Raw genomic sequence first — 24,143 nt, 5'->3', positions numbered from 1 at the left:
CAGTTTAATAGATGGCTGTGCTCCTAAAAGAGCAGCATTTGTGGCTCATAAACCTCACAGACACTGCTATGCACTTTAAACATTTTTATGATCGTGAATTTTCAATCAAACATCTTCTCTTTGATAATGCCCAAAGCTGGATTCGAACTCGCCCTCTGGGGTCTTCAGGAGGTTTCAATCAGGTTGTCTGTTACAGCAATTGTCAACTGGCCTGCACCGGCCCGGGATCGATTCCCGGCCATGGCACCGATTCCCGGCCATGGCACATTGCTTTTAAGTTGATTTCATTTATCGGAGTTGAATCTTGTTTGATTTTTTTTGAAGGCGTTTCACCTCTCATCCAAGAGCCGATCTACGCAGATTTGATGATATGGCGCTCATAGGCTATATAGCCTTTTCTTTTTTGGGGAAATGGATTGGAGGCTGCTCCAACATTGAGGTTTGGACTGTGACAAAGCAAAATGGACAACCTCCACCAGAATAAATGTTTCAAGAAAATAAGTTTTGGGTGTATTAACTTCAAAAGGCCATTTTCTTGTCCCTGCTTTCGCTTACGGCCATACCACCCTGAGAACGCCCGATCTCGTCCGATCTCGGAAGCTAAGCAGGGTCGGGCCTGGTTAGTACTTGGATGGGAGACCGCCTGGGAATACCAGGTGCTGTAAGCTTTTTGCACTCTTCCACTGGGTCAGCAGAGGCCGCCAGTGTTCCTGATAATTATCCAGCCAGATGTAATTCACTTCTTAAGTACTTCTAACATTGAGATTTAATGTTGCACTATTGTACATCGTTTGAGATTTAATATTTTATGAGTGTGTGTGTGTGTGTGTGTGTGTGTGCGTGCGTGCGTGCGTGCGTGTGTGTGTTTGTGTTTAAATAAAATTGAATTTCCCACTTTGGTCCACACTATTGTCAACATTTCTGTCTTCAAAAAAAAGCCAACTCAAGGCGGCAGATTCCTGAATTGAAAACAATATCTAAAGAACTCAAGTATCATACTAACAACACTAATATTCCATCTGTCTATCCCCAACTGAATTAAGTCCACACCTATCTCATCAGATTATTTGTAACAGAATAAGCAGATAACGTAGCATTTCCCTGTTCATATCTGCTACTTGCAATTTAGAATTTGTCAATAAAACTATGCTATGACACAAACTACAGTTTAATAGATGGCTGTGCTCCTAAAAAGAGCAGCATTTGTGGCTCATAAACCTCACAGACACTGCTATGCCGTTTAAACATTTTATGATCGTGAATTTTTCAATCAAATATCTTCTCTTTGATAATGCCCAAAGCTGGATTCGAACTCGCCCTCTGGGGTCTTCAGGAGGTTTCAATCAGGTTGTGTGTTACAGCAATTGTCAACTGGCCTGCACCGGCCAGTGATCGATTCCCGGCCATGGCACCGATTCCCGGCCATGGCCGATTGCTTTTAAGTTGATTTCATTTATCGGAGTTGAATCTTGTTTGATTTTTTTGAAGGCGTTTCACCTCTCATTCAAGAGCCGATCTACGCAGATTTGATGATATGGCGCTCATAGGCTATATAGCCTTTTCTTTTTTGGGGAAATGGATTGGAGGCTGCTCCAACATTGAGGTTTGGACTGTGACAAAGAAAAATGGACAACCTCCACCAGAATAAGTGTTTCAAGAAAATAAGTTTGAGTGTATTAACTTAAAAAGGCCATTTTCTTTCGCTTGCTCTCGCTTACGGCCATACCACCCTGAGAAAGCCCGATCTCGTCCGATCTCGGAAGCTAAGCAGGGTCGGGCCTGGTTAGTACTTGGATGGGAGACCGCCTGGGAATACCAGGTGCTGTAAGCTTTTTGCACTCTTCCACTGGGTCAGCAGAGGCCGCCAGTGTTCCTGATAATTATCCAGCCAGATGTAATTCACTTCTTAAGTACTTCTAACATTGAGATTTAATGTTGCACTTTTGTACATCGTTTGAGATTTAATATTTTATGAGTGTGTGTGTGTGTGTGTGTCTGTGTGTGTGCATCCGTGCGTGTGTGTGTGTGTTTGTGTTTAAATAAAATTGAATTTCCCACTTTGGTCCACACTATTGTCAACATTTCTGTCTTCAAAAAAAGGCCAACTCAAGGCGGCAGATTCCGGAATTGAAAACAATATCTAAAGAACTCAAGTATCATACTAACAACACTAATATTCCATCTGTCTATCCCCAACTGAATTAACTCCACACCTATCTCATCAGATTATTTGTAACAGAATGAGCAGATAACGTAGCATTTCCCTGTTCATATCTGCTACTTGCAATTTAGAATTTGTCAATAAAACTATGCTATGACACAAACTACAGTTTAATAGATGGCTGTGCTCCTAAAAAGAGCAGCATTTGTGGCTCATAAACCTCACAGACACTGCTATGCACTTTAAACATTTTTATGATCGTGAATTTTTCAATCAAACATCTTCTCTTTGATAATGCCCAAAGCTGGATTCGAACTCTCCCTCTGGGGTCTCCGGGAGGTTTCAGTCAGGTTGTCTGTTACATCAATTGTCAACTGGCCCGCACCGGCCCGGGATCGATTCCCGGCCATGGCACCGATTCCCGGCCATGGCACATTGCTTTTAAGTTGATTTCATTTATCGGAGTTGAATCTTGTTTGATTTTTTTGAAGGCGTTTCACCTCTCATCCAAGAGCCGATCTACGCAGATTTGATGATATGGCGCTCATAGGCTATATAGCCTTTTCTTTTTTGGGGAAATGGATTGGAGGCTGCTCCAACATTGAGGTTTGGACTGTGACAAAGCAAAATGGACAACCTCCACCAGAATAAATGTTTCAAGAAAATAAGTTTGAGTGTATTAACTTCAAAAGGCCATTTTCTTGTCCCTGCTTTCGCTTACGGCCATACCACCCTGAGAACGCCCGATCTCGTCCGATCTCGGAAGCTAAGCAGGGTCGGGCCTGGTTAGTACTTGGATGGGAGACCGCCTGGGAATACCAGGTGCTGTAAGCTTTTTGCACTCTTCCACTGGGTCAGCAGAGGCCGCCAGTGTTCCTGATAATTATCCAGCCAGATGTAATTCACTTCTTAAGTACTTCTAACATTGAAATTTAATGTTGCACTATTGTACATCGTTTGAGATTTAATATTTTATGAGTGTGTGTGTGTGTGTGTGTGTGTGTGTGTGCGTGCGTGCGTGCGTGCGTGCGTGCGTGCGTGCGTGTGTGTGTTTGTGTTTAAATAAAATTGAATTTCCCACTTTGGTCCACACTATTGTCAACATTTCTGTCTTCAAAAAAAAGTCAACTCAAGGCGGCAGATTCCTGAATTGAAAACAATATCTAAAGAACTCAAGTATCATACTAACAACACTAATATTCCATCTGTCTATCTTCAACTGAATTAACTCCACACCTATCTCATCAGATTATTTGTAACAGAATGAGCAGATAACGTAGCATTTCCCTGTTCATATCTGCTACTTGCAATTTAGAATTTGTCAATAAAACTATGCTATGACACAAACTACAGTTTAATAGATGGCTGTGCTCCTAAAAAGAGCAGCATTTGTGGCTCATAAACCTCACAGACACTGCTATGCACTTTAAACATTTTTATGATCGTGAATTTTTCAATCAAACATCTTCTCTTTGATAATGCCCAAAGCTGGATTCGAACTCTCCCTCTGGGGCCTTCAGGAGGTTTCAGTCAGGTTGTCTGTTACATCAATTGTCAACTGGCCCGCACCGGCCCGGGATCGATTCCCGGCCATGGCACCGATTCCCGGCCATGGCACATTGCTTTTAAGTTGATTTCATTTATCGGAGTTGAATCTTGTTTGATTTTTTTGAAGGCGTTTCACCTCTCATCCAAGAGCCGATCTACGCAGATTTGATGATATGGCGCTCATAGGCTATATAGCCTTTTCTTTTTTGGGGAAATGGATTGGAGGCTGCTCCAACATTGAGGTTTGGACTGTGACAAAGCAAAATGGACAACCTCCACCAGAATAAATGTTTCAAGAAAATAAGTTTTTGGGTGTATTAACTTCAAAAGGCCATTTTCTTGTCCCTGCTTTCGCTTACGGCCATACCACCCTGAGAACGCCCGATCTCGTCCGATCTCGGAAGCTAAGCAGGGTCGGGCCTGGTTAGTACTTGGATGGGAGACCGCCTGGGAATACCAGGTGCTGTAAGCTTTTTGCACTCTTCCACTGGGTCAGCAGAGGCCGCCAGTGTTCCTGATAATTATCCAGCCAGATGTAATTCACTTCTTAAGTACTTCTAACATTGAGATTTAATGTTGCACTATTGTACATCGTTTGAGATTTAATATTTTATGAGTGTGTGTGTGTGTGTGTGTGTGTGTGTGTGTGCGTGCGTGCGTGCGTGCGTGCGTGTGTGTGTTTGTGTTTAAATAAAATTGAATTTCCCACTTTGGTCCACACTATTGTCAACATTTCTGTCTTCAAAAAAAAGCCAACTCAAGGCGGCAGATTCCTGAATTGAAAACAATATCTAAAGAACTCAAGTATCATACTAACAACACTAATATTCCATCTGTCTATCCCCAACTGAATTAACTCCACACCTATCTCATCAGATTATTTGTAACAGAATAAGCAGATAACGTAGCATTTCCCTGTTCATATCTGCGACTTGCAATTTAGAATTTGTCAATAAAACTATGCTATGACACAAACTACAGTTTAATAGATGGCTGTGCTCCTAAAAAGAGCAGCATTTCTGGCTCATAAACCTCACATACACTGCTATGCACTTTAAACATTTTTATGATCGTGAATTTTTCAATCAAACATCTTCTCTTTGATAATGCCCAAAGCTGGATTCGAACTCGCCCTCTGGGGTCTTCAGGAGGTTTCAATCAGGTTGTCTGTTACAGCAATTGTCAACTGGACTGCACCGGCTCGGGATCGATTCCCGGCCATGGCACATTGCTTTTAAGTTGATTTCATTTATCGGAGTTGAATCTTGTTTGATTTTTTTGAAGGCGTTTCACCTCTCATCCAAGAGCCGATCTACGCAGATTTGATGATATGGCGCTCATAGGCTATATAGCCTTTTCTTTTTTGGGGAAATGGATTGGAGGCTGCTCCAACATTGAGGTTTGGACTGTGACAAAGCAAAATGGACAACCTCCACCGGAATAAATGTTTCAAGAAAATAAGTTTTTGGGTGTATTAACTTCAAAAGGCCATTTTCTTGTCCCTGCTTTCGCTTACGGCCATACCACCCTGAGAACGCCCGATCTCGTCCGATCTCGGAAGCTAAGCAGGGTCGGGCCTGGTTAGTACTTGGATGGGAGACCGCCTGGGAACACCAGGTGCTGTAAGCATTTTGCACTCTTCCACTGGGTCAGCAGAGGCCGCCAGTGTTCCTGATAATTATCCAGCCAGATGTAATTCACTTCTTAAGTACTTCTAACATTGAGATTTAATGTTGCACTATTGTACATCGTTTGAGATTTAATATTTTATGAGTGTGTGTGTGCGTGCGTGCGTGCGTGCGTGCGTGCGTGTGTGTGTTTAAATAAAATTGAATTTCCCACTTTGGTCCACACTATTGTCAACATTTCTGTCTTCAAAAAAAAGCCAACTCAAGGCGGCAGATTCCTGAATTGAAAACAATATCTAAAGAACTCAAGTATCATACTAACAACACTAATATTCCATCTGTCTATCCCCAACTGAATTAACTCCACACCTATCTCATCAGATTATCTGTAACAGAATGAGCAGATAACGTAGCATTTCCCTGTTCATATCTGCTACTTGCAATTTAGAATTTGTCAATAAAACTATGCTATGACACAAACTACAGTTTAATAGATGGCTGTGCTCCTAAAAAGAGCAGCATTTGTGGCTTATAAACCTCACAGACACTGCTATGCACTTTAAACATTTTTATGATCGTGAATTTTTCAATCAAACATCTTCTCTTTGATAATGCCCAAAGCTGGATTCGAACTCTCCCTCTGGGGTCTCCGGGAGGTTTCAGTCAGGTTGTTTGTTACATCAATTGTCAACTGGCCCGCACCGGCCTGGGATCGATTCCCGGCCATGGCACCGATTCCCGGCCATGGCACATTGCTTTTAAGTTGATTCCATTTATCGGAGTTGAATCTTGTTTGATTTTTTTGAAGGCGTTTCACCTCTCATCCAAGAGCCGATCTACGCAGATTTGATGATATGGCGCTCATAGGCTATATAGCCTTTTCTTTTTTGGGGAAATGGATTGGAGGCTGCTCCAACATTGAGGTTTGGACTGTGACAAAGCAAAATGGACAACCTCCACCAGAATAAATGTTTCAAGAAAATAAGTTTGAGTGTATTAACTTCAAAAGGCCATTTTCTTGTCCCTGCTTTCGCTTACGGCCATACCACCCTGAGAACGCCCGATCTCGTCCGATCTCGGAAGCTAAGCAGGGTCGGGCCTGGTTAGTACTTGGATGGGAGACCGCCTGGGAATACCAGGTGCTGTAAGCTTTTTGCACTCTTCCACTGGGTCAGCAGAGGCCGCCAGTGTTCCTGATAATTATCCAGCCAGATGTAATTCGCTTCTTAAGTACTTCTAACATTGAGATTTAATGTTGCACTATTGTACATCGTTTGAGATTTAATATTTTATGAGTGTGTGTGTGCGTGCGTGCGTGCGTGCGTGCGTGCGTGTGTGTGTGCGTGTGTGTGTTTAAATAAAATTGAATTTCCCACTTTGGTCCACACTATTGTCAACATTTCTGTCTTCAAAAAAAGCCAACTCAAGGCGGCAGATTCCTGAATTGAAAACAATATCTAAAGAACTCAAGTATCATACTAACAACACTAATATTCCATCTGTCTATCCCCAACTGAATTAACTCCACACCTATCTCATCAGATTATTTGTAACAGAATGAGCAGATAACGTAGCATTTCCCTGTTCATATCTGCTACTTGCAATTTAGAATTTGTCAATAAAACTATGCTATGACACAAACTACAGTTTAATAGATGGCTGTGCTCCTAAAAAGAGCAGCATTTGTGGCTCATAAACCTCACAGACACTGCTATGCACTTTAAACATTTTTATGATCGTGAATTTTTCAATCAAACATCTTCTCTTTGATAATGCCCAAAGCTGGATTCGAACTCTCCCTCTGGGGTCTCCGGGAGGTTTCAGTCAGGTTGTCTGTTACATCAATTGTCAACTGGCCCGCACCGGCCCGGGATCGATTCCCGGCCATGGCACCGATTCCCGGCCATGGCACATTGCTTTTAAGTTGATTTCATTTATCGGAGTTGAATCTTGTTTGATTTTTTTGAAGGCGTTTCACCTCTCATCCAAGAGCCGATCTACGCAGATTTGATGATATGGCGCTCATAGGCTATATAGCCTTTTCTTTTTTGGGGAAATGGATTGGAGGCTGCTCCAACATTGAGGTTTGGACTGTGACAAAGCAAAATGGACAACCTCCACCAGAATAAATGTTTCAAGAAAATAAGTTTGAGTGTATTAACTTCAAAAGGCCATTTTCTTGTCCCTGCTTTCGCTTACGGCCATACCACCCTGAGAATGCCCGATCTCGTCCGATCTCGGAAGCTAAGCAGGGTCGGGCCTGGTTAGTACTTGGATGGGAGACCGCCTGGGAATACCAGGTGCTGTAAGCTTTTTGCACTCTTCCACTGGGTCAGCAGAGGCCGCCAGTGTTCCTGATAATTATCCAGCCAGATGTAATTCACTTCTTAAGTACTTCTAACATTGAGATTTAATGTTGCACTATTGTACATCGTTTGAGATTTAATATTTTATGAGTGTGTGTGTGTGTGTGTGTGTGTGTGTGCGTGCGTGTGTGTGTGTTTGTGTGTGTGTGCGTGTGTGTGCGTGCGTCCGTCCATGCGTGCCTGTGTGTGTGTGTGTTTGTGTCTAAATAAAATTGAATTTCCCACTTTGGTCCACACTATTGTCAATATTTTTGTCTTCAAAAAAAGCCAACTCAAGGCGGCAGATTCCTGAATTGAAAACAATTTCTAAAGAACTCAAGTATCATACTAACAACACTAATATTCCATCTGTTTATCCCCAACTGAATTAACTCCACACCTATCTCATCAGATTATTTGGAACAGAATAAGAAGATAACGTAGCATTTCCCTGTTCATATCTGCTACTTGCAATTTAAAATTTGTCAATAAAACTATGCTATGACACAAACTACAGTTTAATAGATGGCTGTGCTCCTAAAAAGAGCAGCATTTGTGGCTCATAAACCTCACAGACACTGCTATGTTCTTTAAACATTTTTATGATCGTGAATTTTTCAATCAAATATCTTCTATTTGATAATGCCCAAAGCTGGATTCGAACTCTCCCTCTGGGGTCTTCAGGCGGTTTCAGTCAGGTTGTCTGTTACAGCAATTGTCAACTGGCCCGCACCGGCCCGGGATCGATTCCCGGCCATGGCACCGATTCCCGGCCATGGCCGATTGCTTTTAAGTTGATTTCATTTATCGGAGTTGAATCTTGTTTGATTTTTTTGAAGGCGTTTCACCTCTCATCCAAGAGCCGTTCTAGGCAGATTTGATGATATGACGCTCATAGGCTATATAGCCTTTTCTTTTTGGGGGGAATGGATTGGAGGCTGCTCCAACATTGACGTTTGGACTGTGACAAAGCAAAATGGACAACCTCCACCAGAATAAGTGTTTCAAGAAAATAAGTTTGAGTGTATTAACTTCAAAAGGCCATTTTCTTGTACCTGCTCTCGCTTACGGCCATACCACCCTGAGAACGCCCGATCTCGTCTGATCTCGGAAGCTAAGCAGGGTCGGGCCTGGTTAGTACTTGGATGGGAGACCGCCTGGGAATACCAGGTGCTGTAAGCATTTTGCACTCTTCCACTGGGTCAGCAGAGGCCGCCAGTGTTCCTGATAATTATCCAGCCAGATGTAATTCACTTCTTAAGTACTTCTAACATTGAGATTTAATGTTGCACTATTGTACATCGTTTGAGATTTAATATTTTATGAGTGTGTGTGTGTGTGCGTGCGTGTGTGTGCGTGCGTGCGTGCGTCCGTCCATGCGTGCCTGTGTGTGTGTGTGTTTGTGTCTAAATAAAATTGAATTTCCCACTTTGGTCCACACTATTGTCAATATTTTTGTCTTCAAAAAAAGCCAACTCAAGGCGGCAGATTCCTGAATTGAAAACAATTTCTAAAGAACTCAAGTATCATACTAACAACACTAATATTCCATCTGTTTATCCCCAACTGAATTAACTCCACACCTATCTCATCAGATTATTTGGAACAGAATAAGAAGATAACGTAGCATTTCCCTGTTCATATCTGCTACTTGCAATTTAAAATTTGTCAATAAAACTATTCTATGACACAAACTACAGTTTAATAGATGGCTGTGCTCCTAAAAAGAGCAGCATTTGCGGCTCATAAACCTCACAGACACTGCTATGGTCTTTAAACATTTTTATGATCGTGAATTTTTCAATCAAATATCTTCTATTTGATAATGCCCAAAGCTGGATTCGAACTCTCCCTCTGGGGTCTTCAGGCGGTTTCAGTCAGGTTGTCTGTTACAGCAATTGTCAACTGGCCCGCACCGGCCCGGGATCGATTCCCGGCCATGGCACCGATTCCCGGCCATGGCCGATTGCTTTTAAGTTGATTTCATTTATCGGAGTTGAATCTTGTTTGATTTTTTTGAAGGCGTTTCACCTCTCATCCAAGAGCCGTTCTAGGCAGATTTGATGATATGACGCTCATAGGCTATATAGCCTTTTCTTTTTGGGGGGAATGGATTGGAGGCTGCTCCAACATTGACGTTTGGACTGTGACAAAGCAAAATGGACAACCTCCACCAGAATAAGTGTTTCAAGAAAATAAGTTTGAGTGTATTAACTTCAAAAGGCCATTTTCTTGTACCTGCTCTCGCTTACGGCCATACCACCCTGAGAACGCCCGATCTCGTCAGATCTCGGAAGCTAAGCAGGGTCGGGCCTGGTTAGTACTTGGATGGGAGACCGCCTGGGAATACCAGGTGCTGTAAGCTTTTTGCACTCTTCCACTGGGTCAGCAGAGGCCGCCAGTGTTCATGATAATTATCCAGCCAGATGTAATTCACTTCTTAAGTACTTCTAACATTGAGATTTAATGTTGCACTATTGTACATCGTTTGAGATTTAATATTTTATGAGTGTGTGTGTGTGTGTGCGTGCGTGTGTGTGTGTGTGTGTGTGTGCGTGTGTGTGCGTGCGTGCGTCCGTCCATGCGTGCCTGTGTGTGTGTGTGTTTGTGTCTAAATAAAATTGAATTTCCCACTTTGGTCCACACTATTGTCAATATTTTTGTCTTCAAAAAAAGCCAACTCAAGGCGGCAGATTCCTGAATTGAAAACAATTTCTAAAGAACTCAAGTATCATACTAACAACACTAATATTCCATCTGTTTATCCCCAACTGAATTAACTCCACACCTATCTCATCAGATTATTTGGAACAGAATAAGAAGATAACGTAGCATTTCCCTGTTCATATCTGCTACTTGCAATTTAAAATTTGTCAATAAAACTATGCTATGACACAAACTACAGTTTAATAGATGGCTGTGCTCCTAAAAAGAGCAGCATTTGTGGCTCATAAACCTCACAGACACTGCTATGTTCTTTAAACATTTTTATGATCGTGAATTTTTCAATCAAATATCTTCTATTTGATAATGCCCAAAGCTGGATTCGAACTCTCCCTCTGGGGTCTTCAGGCGGTTTCAGTCAGGTTGTCTGTTACAGCAATTGTCAACTGGCCCGCACCGGCCCGGGATCGATTCCCGGCCATGGCACCGATTCCCGGCCATGGCCGATTGCTTTTAAGTTGATTTCATTTATCGGAGTTGAATCTTGTTTGATTTTTTTGAAGGCGTTTCACCTCTCATCCAAGAGCCGTTCTAGGCAGATTTGATGATATGATGCTCATAGGCTATATAGCCTTTTCTTTTTGGGGGGAATGGATTGGAGGCTGCTCCAACATTGACGTTTGGACTGTGACAAAGCAAAATGGACAACCTCCACCAGAATAAGTGTTTCAAGAAAATAAGTTTGAGTGTATTAACTTCAAAAGGCCATTTTCTTGTACTTGCTCTCGCTTACGGCCATACCACCCTGAGAACGCCCGATCTCGTCCGATCTCGGAAGCTAAGCAGGGTCGGGCCTGGTTAGTACTTGGATGGGAGACCGCCTGGGAATACCAGGTGCTGTAAGCTTTTTGCACTCTTCCACTGGGTCAGCAGAGGCCGCCAGTGTTCATGATAATTATCCAGCCAGATGTAATTCACTTCTTAAGTACTTCTAACATTGAGATTTAATGTTGCACTATTGTACATCGTTTGAGATTTAATATTTTATGAGTGTGTGTGTGTGTGTGTGCGTGTGCGTGCGTGCGTGCGTGCGTCCGTCCATGCGTGCCTGTGTGTGTGTGTGTTTGTGTCTAAATAAAATTGAATTTCCCACTTTGGTCCACACTATTGTCAATATTTTTGTCTTCAAAAAAAGCCAACTCAAGGCGGCAGATTCCTGAATTGAAAACAATTTCTAAAGAACTCAAGTATCATACTAACAACACTAATATTCCATCTGTTTATCCCCAACTGAATTAACTCCACACCTATCTCATCAGATTATTTGGAACAGAATAAGAAGATAACGTAGCATTTCCCTGTTCATATCTGCTACTTGCAATTTAAAATTTGTCAATAAAACTATTCTATGACACAAACTACAGTTTAATAGATGGCTGTGCTCCTAAAAAGAGCAGCATTTGTGGCTCATAAACCTCACAGACACTGCTATGTTCTTTAAACATTTTTATGATCGTGAATTTTTCAATCAAATATCTTCTATTTGATAATGCCCAAAGCTGGATTCGAACTCTCCCTCTGGGGTCTTCAGGCGGTTTCAGTCAGGTTGTCTGTTACAGCAATTGTCAACTGGCCCGCACCGGCCCGGGATCGATTCCCGGCCATGGCACCGATTCCCGGCCATGGCCGATTGCTTTTAAGTTGATTTCATTTATCGGAGTTGAATCTTGTTTGATTTTTTTGAAGGCGTTTCACCTCTCATCCAAGAGCCGTTCTAGGCAGATTTGATGATATGATGCTCATAGGCTATATAGCCTTTTCTTTTTGGGGGGAATGGATTGGAGGCTGCTCCAACATTGACGTTTGGACTGTGACAAAGCAAAATGGACAACCTCCACCAGAATAAGTGTTTCAAGAAAATAAGTTTGAGTGTATTAACTTCAAAAGGCCATTTTCTTGTACTTGCTCTCGCTTACGGCCATACCACCCTGAGAACGCCCGATCTCGTCCGATCTCGGAAGCTAAGCAGGGTCGGGCCTGGTTAGTACTTGGATGGGAGACCACCTGGGAATACCAGGTGCTGTAAGCATTTTGCACTCTTCCACTGGGTCAGCAGAGGCCGCCAGTGTTCCTGATAATTATCCAGCCAGATGTAATTCACTTCTTAAGTACTTCTAACATTGAGATTTAATGTTGCACTATTGTACATCGTTTGAGATTTAATATTTTATGAGTGTGTGTGTGTGCGTGTGCGTGCGTGCGTGCGTGCGTCCGTCCATGCGTGCCTGTGTGTGTGTGTGTTTGTGTCTAAATAAAATTGAATTTCCCACTTTGGTCCACACTATTGTCAATATTTTTGTCTTCAAAAAAAGCCAACTCAAGGCGGCAGATTCCTGAATTGAAAACAATTTCTAAAGAACTCAAGTATCATACTAACAACACTAATATTCCATCTGTTTATCCCCAACTGAATTAACTCCACACCTATCTCATCAGATTATTTGGAACAGAATAAGAAGATAACGTAGCATTTCCCTGTTCATATCTGCTACTTGCAATTTAAAATTTGTCAATAAAACTATTCTATGACACAAACTACAGTTTAATAGATGGCTGTGCTCCTAAAAAGAGCAGCATTTGTGGCTCATAAACCTCACAGACACTGCTATGTTCTTTAAACATTTTTATGATCGTGAATTTTTCAATCAAATATCTTCTATTTGATAATGCCCAAAGCTGGATTCGAACTCTCCCTCTGGGGTCTTCAGGCGGTTTCAGTCAGGTTGTCTGTTACAGCAATTGTCAACTGGCCCGCACCGGCCCGGGATCGATTCCCGGCCATGGCACCGATTCCCGGCCATGGCCGATTGCTTTTAAGTTGATTTCATTTATCGGAGTTGAATCTTGTTTGATTTTTTTGAAGGCGTTTCACCTCTCATCCAAGAGCCGTTCTAGGCAGATTTGATGATATGACGCTCATAGGCTATATAGCCTTTTCTTTTTGGGGGGAATGGATTGGAGGCTGCTCCAACATTGACGTTTGGACTGTGACAAAGCAAAATGGACAACCTCCACCAGAATAAGTGTTTCAAGAAAATAAGTTTGAGTGTATTAACTTCAAAAGGCCATTTTCTTGTACCTGCTCTCGCTTACGGCCATACCACCCTGAGAACGCCCGATCTCGTCCGATCAGGCTTCAGGCTGCAGAAGATGGGGTGCTGCTGTACTGTAGTAAGACTGACGAGTGGAGAGACAGCGACAGCGACATCAGCAGTCTGTCAGACTTCCTGCACTACAGTGGATGGAGGACGGTGATGGTGGAGCACAGGCAGCACACCACCGCAGGAACCCAGCATGCATGGTTGGATGCAGAGCTTAAAGGAGACAGCAGATGTAAGGAGGAACCTGAGGTTCTTAGGAACCCAACACGTGGTGTCGGGCCCACCCTTGATTCAGATCCCTGTGTGGCGCTGCCCAGACTGAGCACAGGCGGAGAGGGAAACACTCCAGTTGGGTCAAAGCCGTCCAAACCGGTCCAGTCAACTCTTGTTGAGCCGCTGTCCGTTGCCTTCATGGGGACTGAGGCATCAGGTGACCATCAGAGGCCGAAGGTAGATCCAAAACCCCAACGCGATGATAAGGGCGGCGAGGAGTTACATGTGTTAACGACGGCTCCGCCTCAGGCCTTCAAAACAACGACCCGCAGCTTCGGCTGCATGTGCGACATTGATGCTGATGACCTTGAGCAAGAGCAGAGCCAGTGTGCAACAGCAGGAGCAACAGATGAGTCCATCCACTGTGCTGCAAACCAGGTTATTAACACCTCCTCGTGGACCAGACCCTGGTTCATTCCAAACACCTCCTCCTGGACCAGACCCTGGTTCATTCCACACACCTCCTCCTGGACCAGACCCTGGATTATTCCACACACCTCCTCCTGGACCAGACCCTGGTTCATTCCAAACACCTCCTCCTGGACCAGACTCTGGTTTATTCCAAACACCTCCACCTGGACCAGACTCTGGTTTATTCCACACACCTCCTCATGGACCAGACCCTGGTTCATTGCAAACACCTCCTCATGGACCAGACAGTGGTTCATTCCAAACACCTCCTCCTGGACCAGACTCTGGTTTATTCCACACACCTCCTCATGGACCAGACGCTCCACCAAACGTCTCCCAGCATCTCCACGTCCCACCACAGTCACTGTGCACTGTTAGTAACAATGCGTGGACGTCTCCTGCTTCTGTGGCTGACAGTTGATCATCTCTGGCCAATCTATGATGTTCAGAGTTCTCTTTTCGTGGTCATTTAAATAGATAAATCTAAGTGTACATGCACCATATGTCCAGCAGGTGGCAGTGTTGGTTTTTATAAAGTAGTTCCAGATTTCCTACCGTGCAGGATACTGCAAACAGAAATGATCTGAATTGTCTTCAAAAGATCACAGCTTATATGGGTAGAGATTTCCCTCTACTCATCCCTCTCTGTGTCTTACTCACCATCATTGTTCACCTCTGAAACAAGCCTCCAAAATCAATTTGTCACTTTCCTTTATTCTTTCTTTATTTACACAGCACCATTTTACAGGAATATTATTACAATTATTGTGTTAAAGCCATATTTCAATGTACATTTTTGCATGAAAATATACAAAAATAAAGTTGGATCTGTTATATATCTGCCTCCTTTTGTCTCGCTGTTAGGAAACGGTGCCTGATTTCCTGTTGCGCTTTGCTCGACTTGTGGCTGAAAAGCAGATAAACTCAAAGTGTTTGCTCTGGTCCATGTTGGGGAAGGGAGGGGGGCCTGCGTGGAGCCTCTTGATGAAGTGGACCTCTCTTTGGTTCTGCCTTGTCCTGGAGGCTTTGATGGGCCTCCCTTTCCGACTGAAGGCAACGTACCAGCCTTCAACCTTAGCATTCTGCAGAGCTGTGTAATTGTTTTCCAGCACTATCTCTGAGAAGATGCACTCCCTGCTCCGACCGTTGGGCTGGAACACAGAAAGGTTCTCCATTAATCCATTAACTGTCCCATCTGGACATTACAGACGGGAGACAGCTAAAGACGTGTTTCTGAGCTACAGCAACTAGTGGAGCAGGTAACGGGGCCCCTTTTGAGAACCCCCAAATGTCCCCGTAGCAGCTGTAACGGTACGTTAGTAGTGACGGTACCACCAGCTCAGCTAAAAGGAGGCTACAGGTTCAAACACAGACATGATTTGGTTCTGAATTTTGATAGTTGATCCCACTCCAAACACTGGCTGCCAGTGAGGATGGATGCAGGTTCCATGCCTCTGATGTCTTCACTGACATGAAACAGGTGAACATCAACCCTACTGAAATGTTCAGGTGAGGGGCCTAATGTCAAATGTGCTCATTATCAGTGTTTTCTACAGCAAATGTGTGTGTATGTGTGTGTATGTGTGCGTATGTGAGAGAGAGAATAATTATTATATTGTTATCATTTAAATGCATTTGTATGTTTAGCACCTAAGTGCATGGAGAAGAAACAGTGTTTTTCACCTCTCTAGATTTAGTACACTTGTCCAGAGCACCAGATTTACTGTGAGGTTGTTATCTGAAACCCTAAAAGCATCTTGGGAGAAGGTGAAAATTCCACATGGATAATGAGCTGATGTGAATAAAGGAAGGAGATTTGCAGGGGAGCAGCAGAGCGACGGAGGGTGTTCCAGAGTGAACTGCTGCTCGCTCTCCCTTGCAAGGTACCTGTGTTTGTGTCTTTTGTTCATTCACGCAGGGTTTTGCTGGGTTGCTCTGTTTCAACTCTAATATCCAGCCTGGAAGTAACAAATGCTGGACTAACTTTTCAGCATCATGGTGGGTCAGTAGCTTCCTGATCTTTGTGATGTTCCTCAGGTAAAAAAAGGCACTTCTAGAGACTAATTTAATGTGTGAGTTGAAGGAGAGATTTTGGTCAAAAATTACTTCTAGATTCCTCACAGAGAGACTAGATGTTAATGAGATACCATCTAGAGTGATCATGTGATCTAATCTATCCCTGAGAGGTTCAGGACCAAACACCGTGACCTCAGTTTTTCCTGGGTTAAGGAGGAGGAAATTTGAAGACATCCAGGACTTTATGTCTTTAAGACAGGTCTGAAGCTTCACTAACTTCTCTGTCTCCTCTGCTTTCATGGATAAATAAAGCGTGAGTGTCATCAGCATAACAATGAACATTTATCCCATGCTGCCGAATAATGTTCCCTAAGGGAAGCATGTACAAGGTGAAGAGGATTGGTCCGAGTACAGAACCTTGAGGAACTCCATGGCTAACCCTACTGTATGAGGAGGGAACACCATGGACATGAGCAAACTGGTATCTATCAGATAAATATGATCTAAACCAGTCTAGTGCTGTCCCTTTAATCCCAATCACATGTTCCAGTCTCTGTAACAGGATGCTGTGATCAACTGGATCAAAAGCAGCACTGAGGTCCAGCAGAACCAGCATAGAGACCAGCCCATGATCGGAAGCTATGAGAAGATCATTAGTGACTTTAAGAAGTGCTGTTTCTGTGCTGTGATGAGCTCTAAAGCCTGACTGAAACATCTCAAACAGGCTGTTCCTCTGCAGGTGCTCCAGTAACTGAGTCACCACCACCTTCTCAAGAACTTTAGAGATAAAAAAAAAGGTTGGATATGGAAGGTTGGTTTATCTGCTGGAGGAAACCAACTGACTCAAGTCATGAAATGAAGCCATTTCTGAAGCTGTCATTTATAACGTCCATATGGAAGTCTCCAATGATAATGACTTTGTCCGTTCTAAGGACCAAGTCAGATAAGAAATCAGAGAACTCAGACAGGAACTCTGAATGTGGCCCAGTAGGGGGCCGATATACAACTACAAACAGAAGTGGCTTTTTTGTCTTCCAGTTCAGATGAGTGATGCCAAGAGTCAGGCTTTCAAATGAACTGGATAATTGTGATATTAGTTTCTCCAACTTGTACTTTGGTATTAATTTTAATAAGATTATGGTGATTGACCGCTCCCCTGCTCTGTGCTTGGGGAACTTTTAACCGTGGAACAGAGACTACCTCTATAGTGTTAAATATATTATTGTTGGTGGATGAGGGTTCTAAGGAAGCAGCAGAGAGGTGTGTAAGACTACACCTCTGCATCCTGGTCTGGACCCTGGATTGTCAGGTCACTTTAGGTCTAATAAAATTAGCCAAATTACTAGAAATGAGAGAGGCACCATCCCGTGTGGGACGGACACCGTCTCTCTTGATCAGACCAGGTTTTCCCCAAAAAGTGTTCCAACTGTCTAAAGGCCACCTGGTTATCGGGGCACCACCGTGACAGCGACGACATGCGGCTAAACATCTCCTCGATGGCCAGATTGGGGAGGGGACCAGAGAATGCAACGGAGTCCCACATCGTTTTTGCGTAGTTACACACCGACTCCAAGTTAATTTTAGTGACCTCCGACTGACGAAGCCGGGTGTCGTTGGCTCCGACGTGAATAATAACTTTACCAAATTTACGTTTACGTCTCGCCAGCAGCCGTAAATTTGCTTCTATGTCGCCCGCTCCGGCCCCCGGAATGCTCTTAACTATGGTCGCTGGAGTCGGCTTCACGTAGCGCAAAACAGAGTCGGTTACCAGGGTCGGTTTCTCAGCGGGTGTGTCGCCGAGTGGGTAAAAGCAGTTAGCCACAGGAAGCGGGTGGTGGGGCACCGTGGGCCTTTGTTTTGGGCTACGCTTCCTGCGAACCGTCTCCCAGCCGCCCTGGCTAGCCGGCTGCTCGGCTGCTGCTGGGGGACCGCTAGCTGAAGCTACGCTAGGCGGCTCCGCAGCAGCTAGCTTCTCCTGGCTACCTGACGCAACTCCAGCTAACTCCAAGCTGCGGAACCGCGTCTCAAGCTCGCTAAGTCTCGCCTCCATAGCCATAAATAAACTACACTTTCTGCACCTATTCCCTTCACTAAGGGAGGCAGAGGAGTAACTAAACATTTCACACGCTGAACAGACAAAGACACCGGGTGGAACAGACGGTGAGGCCATGCTAACGCTAATATCAATATCAATCTTTATTTATATGGCATTTTTCATACGCTAGGTAGCACAAAGTGCCTCACAAAGGATAAAAACAGCAAAGAGAACAAGAGAATCAAGAAAAGGACACACACACATGCATACAACACACTTACACACACAAACAGGCTTAGACAAGTTGAGACATGGCTGGGCACCGAGACCTGAGGCGAATAATCGGCGAAGCCCTGTATTTGTTTCATATGGGTTGTTTCTCACTGTTGTTATCGGGTGACTGGAATGTCCCAAGCGTTCAAATTTTAAGTAAAGTGAATACAACACACCAAGTGTTCAATATTAAGTGAATACAACACACCGTGCACAATGCAACCAACGAACGATTGAGAAGACAGGAAGTGACGCAATACGTTACCAGGAGGAAGTAAAATGGAGACTCAACGGCTAACTCTTGGTTATTGATGTGGCGGTTGGCTCCTGTCCGTCACCTCATGGTTGTGTCTGTTCCCCAGGAAATACAGTGTTTATATTCCCAAATTCTCCATCAAAACGTCATACTCACTGAAGACTGTGTTGACTGAAATGGGGATGGTAGACATGTTTGGTGACAGGGCAGACTTGAGTGGTATTGCAGAGGGGCAACAACTGGCAGTCTCAGAGGTAAAGATGGAAAACAGGAACAGCATCAACAATGAGCACAGATTTCTTTCTGACAATTAGTTATGTCTGGTATTTCTTGTAGGTTGTCCATCAAGCTACCCTGGATGTCGATGAGGCTGGAGCCACTGCCGCAGCTGCTACAGGCATCACAATAACACTTCACTCCTATTATTATGTTCCAGTCCTGAAGTTTAATCGTCCCTTCATGGTTATCATCACTGACCACAGCTCAGATAATATCCTCTTCATGGGCAAGATTACCAACCCAAACATCTGATGCACTAAATGCCTGTTTTGCTCAATAAGAATTGCATCACATATAAAGAGCCTTAAAAAAGAAATATTTGCCTTGTAGAGTCTCACTTTATTAGAATGTTTCTGAATCAGCTCTAAAAATAAAATAGGTGGCTGAATAGCACAATTTTAATCTGGTTTGAGACGGGGTCCCGCTATGAGCGGCCGACTACAGACGGGGCTCCCGCTGTGAGCGGCCGACTACAGACGGGGCTCCCGCTGTGAGCGGCCGACTACAGACGGGGCTCCCGCTAGGAGCGGCCGACTAAAGACAGGACTCCCGCTGTGAGCGGCCCACTACAGACGGGGCTCCCGCTAGGAGCGGCCGACTACAGACGGGGCTCCCGCTAGGAGCGGCCGACTACAGACGGGGCTCCCGCTGTGAGCGGCCCACTACAGACGGGGCTCCCGCTGTGAGCGGCCGACTACAGACGGGGCTCCCGCTAGGAGCGGCCGACTACAGACGGGGCTCCCGCTGTGAGCGGCCGACTACAGACGGGGCTCCCGCTAGGAGCGGCCGACTACAGACGGGGCTCCCGCTGTGAGCGGCCCACTACAGACGGGGCTCCCGCTGTGAGCGGCCCACTACAGACGGGGCTCCCGCTGTGAGCGGCCCACTACAGACGGGGCTCCCGCTATGAGCGGCCCACTACAGACGGGGCTCCCGCTATGAGCGGCCGACTACAGACGGGGCTCCCGCTATGAGCGGCCGACTACAGACGGGGCGGCCCACTACAGACGGGGCTCCCGCTATGAGCGGCCCACTACAGACGGGGCTCTCGCTATGAGCAGCCCACTACAGACGGGGCTCCCGCTATGAGCGGCCGACTACAGACGGGGCGGCCCACTACAGACGGGGCTCCCGCTGTGAGCGGCCCACTACAGACGGGGCTCCCGCTGTGAGCGGCCCACTACAGACGGGGCTCCCGCTGTGAGCGGCCGACTACAGACGGGGCTCCCGCTATGAGCGGCCGACTACAGACGGGGCGGCCCACTACAGACGGGGCCAGAGTGATGGGCTTTGAGCACGTGATGACTCCTGTGGTGAAGATCATCAACAGCATCCGCTCCAGAGCGAAACAGCTCAGAACATTCAAGGTTCTGTTGGAGGAGCTGCCAACTGAATATGGTGACCTGCTGCTACACACAGAAATCCGATGGCTCAGCAGGGGACGGATTTTGCTTCCTTTTTTGTCCCTTTTGAGTGAAATAAAAGAATTCATGCAGTCCAGAGGGGAAGACGCCGCGCTGCAATCAGGTCAGATGGTTCAAACAGAGTCCTCAACCCAAAGTCTGATTTAAAAAGATCAAAAGTGGCGTAAATGTCTGGTCCTGACAGGAGAAGGATAACTGGAGCGGCATCGCTCGTACAGTAGACCGACTCTGCCTCTTCCTGGTCACCCCGGTGATGACCTTTGGCACCGTAATCATCTTTCTGAGGGGAATCTGTAACCAACCTCCTCATCTGCCCTTCAAAGGAGCCCCGCATGACTCCAGAGAGGAGAACCCACGCCTGCTGTGATGCACACACACAGCCAGGGCTTTTTCCATCGCCATCGTTTCTCTGGGGGAAATGTTGCATTTCTTTATCTTCATAACAACAAATCTTTAGTTTGTTCTATAGGAGCTCCATATGTTTAGTGTCAAAGACTTCTTAGATTGTGTTCATTGCTGGCACATAAAGAAAAATGCTTTGATTTTACTAAAGTGACACAAACCCATCTCTACACTGTTTTTTATATCCTCTATATTATTGTGCGTAGTCTGTGTAACTGTTGTGCTTTATTTCTGCTGGCTTCTTTAATGGGATGTAAACCAGCCTGACATAATACCAGTTGAGTACTTTATTTGATGTTGCCAAAGGTTTAAAAACAGCCTGACAGAATAAGAAATTGTGAAAATTTAGAGGATGAATTATACCTGGTGGTATCTGATCTTGAATGGCAAATTTTAGAGTATTTTATAGGGAAGTGAAATAATGTTTGGACCACTTATCAGGCAAAGAGAAAGTAGTTAAGAACTGCTCTAAAAACACCACCTCAGGGGGACTATATCCAAATCTCTCCGTTTACTGATGGGACGTTGAAACGTCAATACGCGGATTCATACATTTAGAACTGGACGTTGCACCAGAACTGGAAGCGCGGACTGATACATTTTTAACAGCGGTCCTGCTTCAGCCCTCCGGGGTTTAATAACAAAATACGAAAAATACGAACATTTTAATTTTGGAAACATAGTTGTCTGTTGCCGGCTTTTGCAAAATTGCTAAATACACGCTAGCATGCATGTTTTAAGCTATCGTAGCGGTATGTTTTACCATGCCCGCGCCCTATAATCTGGAGCGCCTGATGTATGTGTTAAATACAGAAATAGCACCCGTAACTGAGGCTGCACCTTTTAATACCGTGCGCCCTTTGGTCGCGAACATACGGTATATAGAACATAGGCCACGTTTGTGCGTGATATCACTCCGCGTCTGCGCAACGACAACAACCTCCAATCTTTAGTATTGCTGCGCCAACTGGTGGTCTTTTGGGTTGAGGATAACGGTGATCTATATGTACCTATATGTAGCTATAGCGTCATTGGCCTCCACTCCAGCCACTCCTGGTAGTTCCTCAAAAACACTGAGTTTCTAGTGGATGCACAATCTGTGGAAGCCAACATAGAAACTTCTGAAGAGCCAAAGTTCTTGCAACAAAAATATAGTCCCCAATGAGGTTGTTTTGTTATCACACGACCCCGTCCCCATTATCTTAAGAGAATATAAAAGAATGAGTGGAGACAGAAGAGAGAATGAGACGTTTCTGGCGCGTGTCGCTCTTGATTTTGTGTTTATTTTTGCAGTAAACTTAAAGGAGGCCTTTTCACTTTATGTTTGATTAAATTTAAGCTGATATTCCATTCTTGACATCTTTAAATTTACAGTATTCATGGGAGTTTTATTTGGTCATTTTGCTTCTTTTTATTTCCTATTTCCCACATTTATTCATAGTTTTTATTAGATTGCAATAAATCCTATAACATTGAACAGACTGACTAAAGTCAAATGACCTGTGGTTCCCACCGATAGCCGTCATTCTGATGGGTTTTTGCTGGCTGCAGCTGAAATATTCCAATGCTCCATGTCACAGAGACAGTAAATACTAAACCCTAAAGATTCTGAAGGCATGATGTAAAATAGTAACGTATAATACAGACATTTGAAGAGACAATTAAGAGAATGTTTCCATGCTTATAAGAGTGGTCGAGGAGCCATTTAGAACTTTATAAAGAAGCATTGTGTGATACCAGGAACTAATTTAACTTCAAAGCGAAGCTGCTTCTGCTTTGTCGACCATCGACTGATCTCCTGAAAGTCCACCAGCGCTTTTTAAAAACTGAATTTTTCATCTATGGAGGGAGTAGACGGCAGATGTTTCCACAGACGCTCTTCACCAGTGGTCAGTGAGTGATGCAGCAGATGAGCGGGAGTTGACTGGCTACAACCAGAAATGTCTCAATGTCTCCAGCCCATAGTGTGGATTCTCAACGAGATCAGACAGCAGCTTCACTCCTGAATCCTTCAGCTGGTTCCCACTCAGGTCCAGTTCTCTGAGATGGGAGGGATTGGACCTCAGCGCCGAGGCCAGAGAGTCACAGCTGATCTCTGATAAGCTGCAGTCCCATAATCTAAATAAAGAAGGGAAACTTTTATAAGGTTATAAGTGAAACCAGTATTAATCTGAAAGGTTAATCAAAGGCATGATCTGTAAATATTTAATTTAGTTACAGGTTAAAAAATGATACTAATATGTAATTACCACAATTCCAACCTCTCAGGTTTGCACTGTTCCAAAGGAGAATATATATTGTTCTGGCCCTCACTCTTCCCAGGTTCTCCCACCTCTTTCCCTCCCATCTCATCATGGAGATCCATCTCACCTGTGGCTCATCTTTAAAGGCACAACCTGTCTTAGATGACTTCCTGTCTCCCTCACCATCTCCCTCCTCGTTGGCTGGTGTCTACCAGGCACCCTCACCTAGTTTTGTCTAATTTTGGTGACCATCTGTCGGCTTTTTCATTGTCCTTAAATCAATTTATCATGAATAAGTGGTCCCCGTGTGGCCCTCCCTCCTGAAGGAACTGGGCACAACACACACACTCAGAAAGTGTGAGGACCCTCGGATGGAATAATGGACATTTTTGAGAATGGTGTTTACCTCAGAGTTTCCAGTCGGCAGTTTGGAAAGTGGAGAAAACCACAGAGCAGCTTCACTCCTGAATCCTTCAGCTGGTTCCCACTCAGGTCCAGTTCTCTGAGATGGGAGGGATTGGACCTCAGCGCCGAGGCCAGAGAGCCACATCTGATCTCTGATAACCTGCAGTAGTCTAATCTGAAAAATGCAGGATGAGGTTATACGGAGCAGGTCTGCATGTTATCTGCGTCAGTACTAAACCTACGTTAGTTCTTAGTTGGGTCAGACCTGAATTCACAATATTACAAGGAATTTTTTTAATGTGGTGCATCACAGCAGTGTTGAGAACAGCCTCACTTCACCATCTTAGCAGCTGGTATATAGGTAGAAAAATGAAGACTGACCTGAGCCTCTCCAGTTTACAGTTTGGACTCTCCAGTCCAGAACAGAGCAGCTTCACTCCTGAATCCTTCAGCTGGTTCTGACCCAGGTCCAGTTCTCTGAGATGGGAGGGATTGGACCTCAGCGCCGAGGCCAGAGAGCCACAGCTGATCTCTGATAAGCTACAGTGCCTTAATCTAAATAAAGAAGGGAAACTTTTATAAGGTTATAAGTGAAACCAGTATTCATCTGAAAGGTTAA

General features: G+C 44.5%; 2 long non-coding RNA genes and 11 other non-coding genes across 13 annotated transcripts; 12 read left to right on the top strand and 1 right to left on the bottom strand.

Annotated features, from left to right (window-relative positions):
* The first annotated feature begins 549 nt into the window (after positions 1 to 549).
* On the top strand, positions 550 to 668 carry LOC115247799 (5S ribosomal RNA). The gene has a single exon (XR_003886897.1). It is a non-coding gene; the product is annotated as a 5S ribosomal RNA (ribosomal RNA).
* A 1,044-nt stretch (positions 669 to 1,712) lies between these two features.
* On the top strand, positions 1,713 to 1,831 carry LOC115247740 (5S ribosomal RNA). The gene has a single exon (XR_003886843.1). It is a non-coding gene; the product is annotated as a 5S ribosomal RNA (ribosomal RNA).
* Positions 1,832 to 2,876: 1,045 nt separating this feature from the next.
* On the top strand, positions 2,877 to 2,995 carry LOC115247797 (5S ribosomal RNA). The gene has a single exon (XR_003886895.1). It is a non-coding gene; the product is annotated as a 5S ribosomal RNA (ribosomal RNA).
* A 1,067-nt stretch (positions 2,996 to 4,062) lies between these two features.
* LOC115247796 (5S ribosomal RNA) lies at positions 4,063 to 4,181 on the top strand. The gene has a single exon (XR_003886894.1). It is a non-coding gene; the product is annotated as a 5S ribosomal RNA (ribosomal RNA).
* A 1,038-nt stretch (positions 4,182 to 5,219) lies between these two features.
* Positions 5,220 to 5,338, top strand: LOC115247732 (5S ribosomal RNA). Its single transcript, XR_003886835.1, has one exon. It is a non-coding gene; the product is annotated as a 5S ribosomal RNA (ribosomal RNA).
* A 1,031-nt stretch (positions 5,339 to 6,369) lies between these two features.
* Positions 6,370 to 6,488, top strand: LOC115247795 (5S ribosomal RNA). The gene has a single exon (XR_003886893.1). It is a non-coding gene; the product is annotated as a 5S ribosomal RNA (ribosomal RNA).
* Positions 6,489 to 7,530: 1,042 nt separating this feature from the next.
* LOC115247736 (5S ribosomal RNA) lies at positions 7,531 to 7,649 on the top strand. Its single transcript, XR_003886839.1, has one exon. It is a non-coding gene; the product is annotated as a 5S ribosomal RNA (ribosomal RNA).
* A 1,096-nt stretch (positions 7,650 to 8,745) lies between these two features.
* Positions 8,746 to 8,864, top strand: LOC115247733 (5S ribosomal RNA). The gene has a single exon (XR_003886836.1). It is a non-coding gene; the product is annotated as a 5S ribosomal RNA (ribosomal RNA).
* Positions 8,865 to 9,928: 1,064 nt separating this feature from the next.
* On the top strand, positions 9,929 to 10,047 carry LOC115247730 (5S ribosomal RNA). The gene has a single exon (XR_003886833.1). It is a non-coding gene; the product is annotated as a 5S ribosomal RNA (ribosomal RNA).
* Positions 10,048 to 11,133: 1,086 nt separating this feature from the next.
* LOC115247794 (5S ribosomal RNA) lies at positions 11,134 to 11,252 on the top strand. Its single transcript, XR_003886892.1, has one exon. It is a non-coding gene; the product is annotated as a 5S ribosomal RNA (ribosomal RNA).
* A 1,064-nt stretch (positions 11,253 to 12,316) lies between these two features.
* Positions 12,317 to 12,435, top strand: LOC115247729 (5S ribosomal RNA). The gene has a single exon (XR_003886832.1). It is a non-coding gene; the product is annotated as a 5S ribosomal RNA (ribosomal RNA).
* Positions 12,436 to 14,897: 2,462 nt separating this feature from the next.
* Positions 14,898 to 18,892, bottom strand: LOC115247711 (uncharacterized). The gene is made up of 2 exons (XR_003886813.1): positions 18,781 to 18,892; positions 14,898 to 15,342 (listed from the first exon to the last, which is right to left on the bottom strand). It is a non-coding gene; the product is annotated as an uncharacterized lncRNA (long non-coding RNA).
* LOC115247710 (uncharacterized) lies at positions 18,854 to 19,446 on the top strand. Its single transcript, XR_003886812.1, has 2 exons — positions 18,854 to 19,025; positions 19,108 to 19,446. It is a non-coding gene; the product is annotated as an uncharacterized lncRNA (long non-coding RNA).
* Positions 19,447 to 24,143: the final 4,697 nt, after the last annotated feature.

This window comes from Takifugu rubripes, chromosome 21 (genome assembly GCF_901000725.2).
Source record: "Takifugu rubripes chromosome 21, fTakRub1.2, whole genome shotgun sequence".
Lineage (NCBI taxonomy): Eukaryota > Metazoa > Chordata > Actinopteri > Tetraodontiformes > Tetraodontidae > Takifugu > Takifugu rubripes.
Note: the sequence above shows the minus strand (reverse complement) of the source record. Positions and strands in the feature narration are given on the sequence as shown.